The sequence below is a fragment of the Aythya ferina genome, assembly GCF_964211825.1.
Source record: "Aythya ferina genome assembly, chromosome: 13".
Classification (NCBI taxonomy): Eukaryota; Metazoa; Chordata; class Aves; order Anseriformes; family Anatidae; genus Aythya; species Aythya ferina.
The window spans coordinates 18853855-18866849 of record NC_140311.1 but is presented as its reverse complement, the minus strand read 5'-3'; the positions used below and the strand labels follow the sequence as shown (position 1 = coordinate 18866849).

Sequence of the window (12995 nt, the reverse complement as noted above, 5' to 3'; positions counted from 1 at the left end):
TCCAATTCTTGACCTAGAGCCGCATTTTTTAACATATATCTTTAATGAAAGCATCTGCATATACACTAATGGTATTGCATGCACATCTCAAATACATAGAAAATCCCATTTTCTCTCTTGAAAATATTTCTGTCAGGGGATAATTTTTAAACCCCTTGCCCACAAAAGTAGTCCTAACAGAAGGATCCTACTGCAGTGATGTAACTATGCCCTAAAAGCTCACTGTGTACTTTAAAACAGCAAACCTCCATCACAAACAAAGCACCAACTACTCACCAGAATAACATCTTTCCTTCACACCCTGCAGTTGCCCACCACAGTTCTGATAAGCACCACTAAAAAAGCCCTACAGAGAGTAGCAGAGCAGAGCTCTCATGGAAATAGAGATGGAAAAGCCTTAGATTGTTTACCTTCAGAGACGGATTTCTAAGGGAAGACATGACAAAAGATTGTAAAAGATATGGAAGCAGAGACTTGGAATCTACCTAAGATGAGAACAAAAATCTGAGTGATTTCCTCCCCTTTAAAAATAAGTCTAATTGTCAGAGGCACCCTCAGCATGGCAAACAGCACATGCCTTGCTGCAGCTGTCAGGTGCACAGGGAACTGTATTGCTATTGTGATTTTCTATTCCAGCACTAATATCTGAGAAAATAATGAGATAAATGCTTTCTTCCCCAAAACACAATACAAAATTACAGCATGTACATGTATTCATTCTCTTTTCCTTCCCCTGATTCCATCAGCTCTAGGACTCCATCAACTGAATGTGTAGTACAAAGCAAGCCATATCTGAACCAAAACCAGGATGAGCTAAAACTTGCAGAGGAAGGAAGGCTCAGCCTGGCCCTCTGCAGCTGAAGATAAGCCTCCTGAAGTGACAACATGAACAGGGCTCGGCAGAAGCGCACAGCCCTCAGTCACTGCTCTCCGTGCTAGGTCCCTGCACGAGCGAATTAAGCTGATGTTAGCACGGCTTTGATTATCTAGGCTTATTATTTGAGCTAGCTTTTCAAAGCCACTTAATGCACAGCTGAATCAAGAAGATTGAAAAAAAAAAAAAAAAAAAAAAAAAAGTAAGCAAACCCACAGAATTAATACTGGCTGGTCAAAAGTGAAAAGGAGAACTCATATTACACAATCAAGCAGTGATTTGTAAAATTGTGTCTGTAATTGAACTATAGTGAATGAATATAACAGAATTAAGCTTCAGACACCTTGCATTAAGCCACCCTTCATTCTCTGCTCTAATAATGTTTTTATTTGTCAACAAACTTCATTGAAGTAAGTTGAAGAATACAATTTGGAAGGATACTCATTTATGGAGTAGATGGACTAATCTATATTAAAAATGCAACAAAACACATGTGGAGCTGTAGGTGCAGCAAGAAAGAGGAAAACAGAAGGACAAGAGACTGCCATTCTTCTCGTTAGCAGGAACATGGAGAGCACAATCACTGGCAGGAGACTAGAGAGAGTGCAGCTTCTTAGACTACAGTTTGAATACAAGGCAGGTAAATTGCCTGCAGGTAGAATCTAGAAAAGAAATAAAAACTATGAAGAGAGTCATGTTTATACAGTTTCTTTGAATTTTCTTATCATTAAAGCCCACGCCTTAAAGAAAATATCACAAATAGTTGATTATTTAATTACCATACTAGTACAGTTTTCTTATCAACATTAAGAGAGAGAGCATGAGGTCCACAGATCCTCAATTTCCACTTTTTTTCTGTGCAAAATTTACAGGGCAGGAAAAAAAAAAAAAAGGCAACTACAACTCCAATTCTCATATCCGTACTTCTCTAGGTCAGAATAGCACAACCAGGCCTTTAGGAACAGAGATAGCAATAAACCTGACTTCAAACTACTAAACAGTTTGTCTTAAAAAGAAGACTAACAGCAGTTATGCTCCTAATTCATGCTCCTTGCCTGAAATTAAACTCTGAACATGAAGTAAAACTACTGCAGTTGCCTCCACAGCTGTATTTCCACCACCACCCCTGTTCAGAGGCAATACCTGGAGGCAAAAAATAGAAAAACACAAACACAGCTTAACAACCTGTATTTGTGCAGGACGTACTGTAACAAGACTAGTCAGGTAGGCAGGAAGCTTCCCTGTTGTCAGAGGGCTGAAATGATTACCAAAAAAAAGGAAAGTCAAGCCAAAACCACCAGGAGCAGTAACTGGATCTGCAGACCAGGCTGATGGAAAAGGCAGAGGGTCTCCTGGTCCAAGCTGACATAAGTATGCTCGTTGCAAATCACTTTTGCAGATTTATTTCAGCTAAGGACATCTCCCAGATGCCAAAGAAAAGGAAAACTGTGCCATAAGCTTAAAAAAGATACATTGAGATTTGTTGATTTTGCATCATATCATATTGAGGAACCTCAATATGCATTTGTAGCTCCTTCATTCCTTGGCACTCTCACAGAACGTAATCAGTATTGCTCCACAGAGACACTCACTTCTTCCAGCATTGCCCCTGTTGAGAAGGGACAGGCGAAGAGTAAAGAAAGTGTAAAGTAAGAATATTTGAATTCTGAGCTGCAAGTTTAAAAGGCAGCTAAATCTCCTTCTAAAATAATAGCTCCGTTGGCACTGTTTGAGGACACAGAAGACAAGAGAACTAATTTGGAAGATCTCTTGTATATATGACACATGAACAAAAAGGTTCAATGTACCTTACAGAGGGGTATTGGAGTTTATCCACTTTATGATTAGAAATAGTCCCCTCCCCCCAGTATTTTATTTTGTGCCAGTGTTTATTTTATTTTATTCACATAACAGTGCTTTATCTAAATTATGCAATATATAGAAAAGCAGCCTAAGCCCACAAGTTTATTATAAGTCATACATATTTCACCTCACAGAGAATCACTTTTAGAAGTCTAAGATTACATACACATTATCATTTTCACATTGTGTAATATAGAATAATATATCTGGTATTTTATACCTGTAGCCATAAGAAAGGGTTAGCTCTAACCAATGGCTTTAGAAAACATGTTTCATATCCCCAACACCATCAATAAAGCCAAACAACTAATCTTCCCTCAATAAACGTATCTTTTATAAGAACATTTCCTTTTACAATTTCTGGCATAGAAACTGAAGGAAGGAAGACACAAGATTAGATGAGAGCAACTTGACCTAATATTGAAAAACAGATTACTGCTGTCCTATATTACAGAGGTTATAAAATCAGTGATTTCTATGTGGAAAACTGCTCACAAATATTAGTAACGATTTCTTGCAGTAGAAATTGGGAAGACAATAAGATGTCCCCTTCAGTCTGAAATAATGCAGCAAAGTTAGATTCTTTTCTGTCTCAAAGCACAAACATGACTTAAAAATTATCTACTGTGCCTCAGCAACAAATTGAGAAAAAAGGGTAACTTGCTACCTGGAGACATGTACTTTTTCCATCATAATTAATAATGATAGTTTTATTAAGATCCATGTAACAGCTAATCAATAGACTTTGATACTTGTTCAGTCAACAATAGCTCCTGTGTGTTGGTACAATATCCACTATCAAGCTTATAACTATTCAGCCTAATCGCTTTACTACCCATTGCCCAAAGTCAGAAGAGAAACTTGTATTTAGACAGCATACATCACTTGTAACATTTGTTCAGATTCAGAGCAAACACCTCAGAGCACAGGGAAGAAATGGGAGGGAGCAGATGAAAAGGCAGGGAGAGGAAAGGAGGAGAGATAACTGGGGATTTAGAGGTGACAATTCTGCTACTTCTAGACTATTTGAGTTTTGAGTTAGCTCTGAAGAGCTATTCCATACTTCATCAGAGGAAGCAAACTATAAAATAATCCTGCTTCTCTCACCATGAACAAAAATCACACACTGACCTGAAGGACGTGAACCAAAGCTGTCAGTAGACAGAAGCAAGAACCCTGTAAGCCTTGGATGTGTCTGTTTTTCAGCTATTACGGATGCAAGACCTATATCTCTCTATATTTCTCTCTCTTTCTCACCACATATTTCATTAATTCTCCAACCCCTTTTCATCTTAGCAATAAATCATTAATAGCAACAGGATGTTATCTGTTAAGTCCAGAAAATTGTATTAAAAAAAAACAAAAAAAAAAAAAAAAAAAACAAACACCTAAGTGGAGGTTGAAGTTCTTCAGGTAAAGATATGGCTGGACTTGCAGACAAATGCTCAGCTTCTTTTTTATTTTTGGCTTCTTCTCATTTGGGATACTGCACCTAGGATCTAATTCTTGAAAGCACTGAAGAACTGTAGGTGCCCATGGCCTTCATTTGGAAGAGCTGATTTGCTTTTTAAAGCTTAAAATGCCAGACCCTATACACCTTTCAGGGCACTCCAGAAATAAAAGCTTTCCAACTAGTTGTCTACACTTAAACCAACAGCTTCAGTATCTTTAGCTTTCCTGTTCCTCAGCTTTCAACTCCTTTCTCCTGGAAACGTGATGCTGCTAAAAAACTGTTGTCAGAAAGGCAGTTAAATGTAACAGGATGAAGTACACTGCACGATGTAATATGTGCATCCATATGCAGGGCTCCTATTGTTTTGTGACTTGCTGTGTTGAGACTTACAGATTTCTAGTACAATGGAGACTACAAAAATGACAGCAGCCATGACTTATGCTCAAGGTTGGAAAACACAGCCTGATGCTCAAGCTGTTTGCGGAAAATACCTTTTGTCATTGGCTCTCCAGTTTGCACTATAGAGAGCTTTATGAAAGTCACTGCTCCTCAAACTGTCTAAGGACTGTGGAAGGATGTTTGATATCTTTCCTGCTTGTTGGACCCTTCAGCACCTATAAAACACAAAATCCTTTTAGTTTCTACATAGCAAGGTACTAATTTTTCTCCCCTATTTTCTTTTCATTTTTTCACTCATTTACAAGTATCTTCCATTTTAATTTTCCCCCTATTCTTTCCTAAATACAACAGTAGATATTAATTCTCAGATTCAGATATTGTGATTTCACTTTCTCCGCCTTTTTGATCTCTTACCTACTCAGTGTAATCTTTTATCCCATGTCCCATTTTATCTACTTTTTATTCTTTCTTATGAGATGCTCTCTGCTATACACACTATTTAATCACTACGCTATGCTTTTGCAAGTTTTCTAGCTACTGAAACACCCACCGTCTCTTTTGCCCTCTGTCCTTCACTGCTTGTTTTACCTAACCACCTTACTACCTGGCCTCTCCATTTTCCACTCTCACCCCTGCTAATTTATGGGCTTGCCTCACCCACTCCTTTGCAATTAGCCTTTGATTATTTTTTACACAGCCCCAAAAAGCACTTAGCTCTAATCTTGTTTACTCTTCCAGCCTGTTAATTCATAACCCTTTTTGCATTAGCCTAAGTGATTATTCAAGTGAGCACCTCTTGCAATTCCAGCACGTTTTGCATCTCTTGGTAGATATACACACAATATTGGTGTTGCTGAAGGAAATGTATTAAATCAGATGATGAAGCCCATGGGTACTTTGGAAGCGGGCACCTGAGGGGAAGCCAGAGCAGCACAGACTCCTTCTACACTATATCACATGCTACTCCATCAACCAGGGCAAAATCAAAGTCATCTTTGTTTCTAGGCTGTCTGAATCCATGGAGTAACACCATCAGGAAGCTCATTTTTCCACAGCAGTTTCAGAGAGATTCACAAAACCCAGTATCTCTGGGGTCACTCTTCAGATCTTTCCTGATGAATCTCTTTGCTGAATTAGAGTGGATCCTCTCTGCAACATGAACCGTTGGCTGTAAATCACCTCTGCTAAGCCAGGAGGGGCAGAAAATGCACAATCAATTGCAGGAGAAGCAAATACTATACTTTAAGTTGCCCTGGTATTGACTTCACTTTTACTGGAATTCAGGCTATGTTCATCTGAGAGTTACTTTTACCTTATGACTATCATAATACTAGGTTGGTACCATTTGCTTTAAAGCAACCAGCTTAACAGCTGCACATAAGCTGCTGTGCATGACCTCTTGCACTGCCAAACAAACAAACAAAACCTACCACAAAGGTAATGGGAAGAGTGATGATATCTGATCCTTTCCAGAGTAAACAGTAAGTGAAAAGAACCAGGGGGCTCAAAAAAGGTGATCTCTATGCTGGGACATGACAAGGTGCTTCCAGGACTGCTCTGTTTTGGTGGCTCACAGGTAACCTAAGTGATCCTGGCCCCAATGCTGGGACACATTCAGTTTTACACTGGTGTTAATAGCAGTCTTACACAAGCTGGCAGATACAATGTAGGTATCAGATATACTCTGGGATCTTAAAGAAACTGTACATGTGCCCTCTGTCATCTTTGGTAAGTGATGTGTCGTGTTCATGCGATATCCCAGGCTGTAAGCAGGGCCACGAGAGGGATGATCTTACAGAGCTGTTGCTAAAGCACAGATATCCTAATACCCACCAAAAAGATTACATTTCCATATCGAAGTAGAAGCCAAAAAAAAAAAAAAAAAAAAAAAAAAAAGCCAATGCTTGCTAAACGGTAAGGAAGAAGGCTTCTCTTCTGCAACACAGTATAAGAAAAAAACATGGAAATTGAGCAATTTTGCATCATGCAACCTCACTACCTTAAGTCCTGGTCCAGTACCGAGAAAAAAAAAATATCAAAACTGATAATCATTTTAATTTTACATTTACTGTTTAATCCATTTAATAGAATTTCACCCTGCGATTCCTGCATCTCTGGGGGAGGTCAGAGTAGATGATCATAGTGATGCCTTCTGGCCTACAAACCTAGGAAATCACTGGGCCATTATAGCCTCTCCAAAATATGTGATTAAGAAGTACTTATAACACCAGAAGCTGTCTGAGATTTGAAAAGCCTCAGAGGCTTATCTGGCTCAGGGAACTACAGGAGCAGAGAAAAAAAAAAAAAAAAAAAAAAAAAAAAAACACTATTAAAATTTCCATAGTCTCCCAGAACTCCAGAACTCTCCCTTCTTACAATACAGGTACAAGCTTCATACATGAGATGAGATGATACCCAGACCACTATCTCCTGGATTCCTAGCACCATCAGTCTTAGAAAAATTAATCATTTGAACACCTTCCAGGCTGATAGGCTTGCCGAAAAGCTGGTTTTGAAGAGGAACATTTATGCATGCTAGAAGCAGAAACTGTCCTGGATTAATTCTTGTCAGTGGGAGTTATAAAATTTTATTTTTCAGGGCCTGCTGCAGTTGCTGTATGGCTGAGAGGTGCAGCTGCTGCCCTCTCTCACAGCTGGTAGCACGTGGGGGCTGGCTGGAGTGCTGTTCGCAGTGTGCTGTATCCAGCCGTGCTTCAGAGGAGCAGAGGGCTGTACGTCCTGAGGAAAGAGAAAGAGAAGCAAGAATGGGAATGAGTTCACTCTTCTCAAAGAAGTTGAGAAAATGTTGAGTCCATGTATTTTTGGCCTTTACCAAAACAAAAGAGGCAGCTGACACTGGTTTTTTTTTTGGCTGTTTTTTTTAAAACCATTTCAGAAGATGGCAATGGACAGATGCCAAATTAGCAAGTGAGGCTGGATGTCATTTCTCAGGTCAAGAGGTATAAGAAAAAAAACAACAGACACTCAGACACCAGTTTTCCACCCTGGAAACCCCACACAGCAATCCAGCAGCCTCCCAGTGTTCGGTGCTCACATCAGAGCAAGTTGTTTGTCAAAGCTGGATAACACCTTCACTGTGCTGCTGCACTTCTCTTCAGTACACACATACTTCTCAGCTTAAAAAGAGAAACGTGGCTGCTGCCCAGAGTGTTTATTTTCCCACTGTTTTACAGAGCTAACCAAGAGCAGCACTCCACCATCACCCTCACACACCGATGGTAACAGCTGCCTCTTGCTGACCCTGCCAAGCACCAAGGTTAGATAATAATTACTTGGCTTGCTTTGCAGGTGAGATTTTATGTTACGTTACATGCTATATGCAACCTTTAACACATTAGAAGGTCAAAGAAGAGGCTGCTCAGAGCAGGGAAGTCTGCAGCACAGCTCACAGCCTTTTAAAGGGGAGAGAGCTGCGTTCCAAGCAGCAGGACAGGGTCAGCCCAGCTCCAAGAGGAGGCACTGGGAATTTTAATACTGAATTCAGAGAAGGGAAAAGACAGAAACGTAATGAACGGAGCTCTGCAAAGGGGAAAGGAGCAGCAGAAGTGCAAGAGAAAAAAATACTGGTACAGAGCTCTGAAGAAGCAAAGCACTTAGGAGGAATGCTGAACGTTTTCAGGGGAAACAGAAGAGCCAGGAGGAAATGGAGGTAGTGTATGGAAAAAAAAAAAATTAAAAATTAACTTTTCAGCGAATACTTTCCATCCCCAATAGGAGGGAAAAAAAAATAAGAAGAAACTGAAAGCCATCTATACAAAAGCAAAGGTGAGGAAGGAGTTATGCTTTAATAAAAATGTACTGGATAATTTCTGGTTTTGCAAAAGGAAACTGGGTCTGAAAATATACAGCTCGCCTTTTTCCTTAGGATCTTATGTTTTAAAGGTGACCAAATGAAAGGTCATCTCACTTATCAGCACCAACATTTACCAGCAGGCCATTTGTATATCCCAGGCACCAGCACCAGCAATTACTCCTGGTGGTGCCCCTTGTTTTTAAAATAAAGTTTTTATTTAGCGTGTTTTTACAAACAACAGTTTCACAAATCTCTTTGTGCTCTGGAGTAGCTGAAGCATGCACGCTAAGTACCACACATTAAATAGCTCTCTTTATACCTTTCTATTATAGGTATTCAGTAGGTGGAGGCTTAAGAACACACACCGTTTAAAGATAGGGTAAAAATGCCTTAACAGAGGCAGCGTTACTAAAAAGAAAGAACCTGTGCTATTTACCATATGTTAAGATCAGTAATACATTAAAAGCCATCAAGAAGAAATTACATGCAGCCCACATTGTTTTCAATGTGTTTTTTTTTATTTTCTCTTTTTTATCGTCTTGATCCATATAAATGATGGACCAACTACAGAGTGCAAATGGTTTCTTGGGAGACATGGGTATAATGCCCATTATGTGCTGTTGATTCCCAGTGTGTAAGGGAGGGTGTTACGCAGGAGACTGCTGCAATGTTAAATTTCACTGCAATCCATTTGCTGTGAATCGATGCAGCCAAATGAAAAAGTTTATTACAAGTCCTTCCATGAGAAGAAATAATCAGAAAGAGCCATCCTTTGAACTACACCCGCTACAGCTAGGTTAGACACTTGCACCTGTACTAAAGAACCAACTGTGGACAGAAATTTTGTTTCCTGTCACCCCACCTAGAAGTTGTTTTCATACTGTTTGAATGTCTATTAAAGATAAATGAAAACCACCCCTTGAAAAACTTAAATCTAGACTCCCCTACAAACACAGAGACTGTGTAAACTGAGAATAAAGAAATGGATCTGGATCTATATTTTCCAAGCATTTCCTTAGTTTGCAGGGGGTCACTTAATGCTCCTGATCGGAAGAGCCTCAGCTGAGCAGGCATTGAATAGCAGCAAAAAGCCAAAAGAGCAATCTGACTGCAGAAATACAGAGCATAAATCAAAACCAGTGCTGTAACACACACACTGAAGTTGTGCTCGAGTGTTTCAAGCCTGATCCAACTCTCACTGCTGCTAGCGGCTGGATTTCCACCAGATGTTCTCCTGGCTTCATTTGCGATGCCTCTCACTGAACAGGGTCTCATTAACAGTTAGGGATGTGCTCAAGGGACTTGCTGATTTGGGCTTTTATTCAAATTGAAAAGGGCATTTAGTGTTCTGGTTACAGAAAACAGCCAAGAGGATATTTGAAAACACCCAGAGCAAGCAAGATTTTCCTGTAGGTCTGTGAGGTTCCAGCCCCTCCATTAATAGTGCCTGCCGTATAGGAAACATCCCGTAACAGGCAAATGCCAGTGTGGCATGAGTATGTGCCTGACCCATTTGTCAGGAGCATGTAGTCTGGGGGGTCTCTCCTTGTTTGTCACACATTAATGAACCAACCACACATTTTAAAGCTCTGAAACAACCTGTTTTCAATAGTATCCTGGAGTTATTGGCCTAACTCCTCAAGTCTTGGAGTTAATCGATGAAGGCCCACCCTATATTTATGCCCTGCCAGGAACCAGTGCTGTTAGGCAGGCTGTAAGTCAACGACACAGCTCCACATTTGAGGAGAGCAGTCAGCCACCATCGTCCTGCGGGACCGCTCTCAGCCTTGCACAATGACAACACCATGCCAAGAGCCATTCTGTTGATGCCTCGTGCTGACATTTCAAAAACATTTTGAGATTTCAGCAATTTCCAAAATAAGCTGTCCTCATGGACATTACAAACCATCCAGGAGCTGAATGAAAACAAGCTGCAGGGAGCTACTTGGGCTCAGAGCCTAAGGAGCAGAGCCATGGAAATTGTCCTTTGCAACGCTGTGACATCAGACACAACGATCACAGGGCTCTGCTTATCCTTCAAGCCTTTATATTTGAGATCACGATCTGACTCTGTGGTTCCAAGTGGTTTGAAAAACCCACATTACCAGGAATTTAACCAAATTGCTGCTTTCAAAAATTACTCACTCAATAAAACATACGTTTCCCTCACCCATGGAGGAATATTACTGGGAAGCTGTTAATGAGAACTGTGTTAATCTAAGTACATACTATGTATTTTGTGTTTTAAAAAAATTTTACTCATCAGTTTAATAGGCAGAACCCAATTCTTAACCTGCTGTTTGTAGGTTTCCTCCTTTAATACACCACCAAAATGACTGTACCATCAGGCCACTAAGTTATAACATGACCATTTGTTTACATGGCATGTTTTAATGAATCATTAATATATTTTGTGGCACTTTAAGTAGTCTGTCCTTTACTTTGATACTTCACAATACACCCCAGGACTAATGGCCCATTAAAATATGCCCTGTTGTATCTTGTGGCTTAATTGATGTACTTTTGCTGTTTTGATATTATCTTCAGGAAATTTGTTTTTATTTTCAGCAAGGAAGGACAGCACTAAATTTAAAATGAGCTCAAAAGGCCATCTATTAAGTGTAAATGTGGGTGTTTTCCTTATGATTTTTTCTAGTCCTCCCGGTGTTCAAGATTATGGCACATTTATTTAAATTACCAGATTGGTTGATCACAGCAGGAAACAGAGTAAGCACATTATTTCTATTTTGACAGAACAATAGAAGACTTTTTATACATTTCATTAAGCAAAACTACTTAAAGCAAAAAAAAAAAAAGGAAAGAAAAAAGTCTCACTGTGTAGCACCATCTTTTACTCATGAACATCCTGTTGAAAATCCAATTAGCATTTTCAGAAAGAAGTCCTGCAGTTAAACTCCAATGCGACAGCAGATGAGTATGAAATGAAGCTCCGATATTTAAATTTTTCTGTGATAAACCTTTGCAGTGCCAAAAAATTATCATAAATTATACTTTACATTAGGATTTTTTCCTATCTGTTTTCCGAATTCATGCAGAGAAAATAGAAGCACATAAATAAGCTTCATAACAACTCTGAAAACTCTTTGCCTGCTAGCAAAGAGGAGCTGGTCAGAACAAATCCTGATGAGTGGGCATTTCCGCATGTAGCAATGCTCCATCCTCAGTAATTGCAATAATGCTTTCTGAGGCTGTGTTTGTCTTTTCAAAAAGGAGCAGGTAAATGGAAGTCAGTCAAATTCTGTTAATTTTCACATGTTTACTGGTCAGTGTATAATTATAAATCCCAAAAGGATTTACTCCCTAATAATTATTTCTCTGCTAAATTGTATAAGGGACTTCATTTTTCACAGATTTTAAATCTGTTAGGCAAAACAAGAGCTACACAATGACTGGATACATAAGGCACATCTCATTCCGTGAATGGTAAAATCATCAAAGCCAGTGGCAAATAATTTGAGGTGGTCAGCTTTAAACAAATACTACCCCAACAAAATAAGAGTTCTGGCAACTCCAGCACTGAAGGCTTCTTTTAAAAAGTTTGCTGCTATAGTTTTACTATACATTAAGGTAATGTTTTCTGATACCACTCGGATTTAAGAAAGAGCAGTAAGCACGTTTCAGAAAATGTTTACTGCAGAGCAGCTTTCCCTCAGGGAACACTGTCTCAAAGAGGTACAGCAAGCAGACAGTTTGGGTGCCACGGCATTTTAATTTAGCCTAATATGGAGTAAAAGTCCTTAAAATTACATAATTAAATGCTATGCAAATGGCTATGGCAGAGGCAGACGCAGGCAATTGCAGGATAACGCTACAGATACTTGAAATGCAGTGACACGAGGGCACAAATGGCGATTTGTGTTTGTTTTCCTCTCTTGCTCCTCGTTCATTCCCATTGAGAAAACAAGAAAAATGAAACTACGATCTAATGCTTAAAGTAATGTCTTGGGCTCAGACTTAATTCTCTGCATTTCTCCTGGGACAAGTCCCAGGATCCCACTGTACCGTGTTTTCTGATTCTAAAACCTGGATATCCCAGCTTCTTTCCCATGGCTGTCAGGTGCTCCAAGACTGCTTGACTCGTTACCTGTAGTACCCCTGGCAGACCATCTTTGTTCATTACCTGCTTTCACCTTCTAATGCTTTCAGATGCAATACCCGCTTCTGGTTGAAACCTAGCACCAGCTCTAAGCATAAACTAGGAGACCATGTATAAAACACAGCCAAAATATGCTTGCAGCTGGGTAGCATAAAGATGAGACAAACTACTGCAAAGAATATGATAGAAAATTAACAAGGGACTAACTTTGTCCCTAAGTACACCGCACAGCTAAGATAGCATTGTGTAAGGTTTGCATTCACTTAAAAGGAAAAAAAAAAAAAAAGCCTATAAGTGCAGTTACTTCAGAGACGACACCTGCCAAACCACACCAGTGTCACAGAACAATGGTCAACTTCAGTTAATGCAGCACAGCAGAAGGCATTGCTAAAGAAAACAGCTGGGTTTGATGGACAACATCAAGCTGAGTGCATTTGGGACAGGGAGGGGGAATCACTCACATCACCTCTACTCT

The 12995-nt window shown here is 39.6% G+C and overlaps 1 protein-coding gene across 1 annotated transcript in view; it reads right to left on the bottom strand.

Moving 5' to 3' along the window:
• Window positions 1–12995, bottom strand: part of TENM1 (teneurin transmembrane protein 1) — a 1172023-nt gene that overhangs the window by 1118318 nt on the left and 40710 nt on the right. The window contains exon 4 of the mRNA XM_084534131.1: window positions 6988–7328. The gene's annotated coding sequence lies outside the window, so the exon portion shown is untranslated. The remainder of the gene's footprint in view (window positions 1–6987; window positions 7329–12995) is intronic.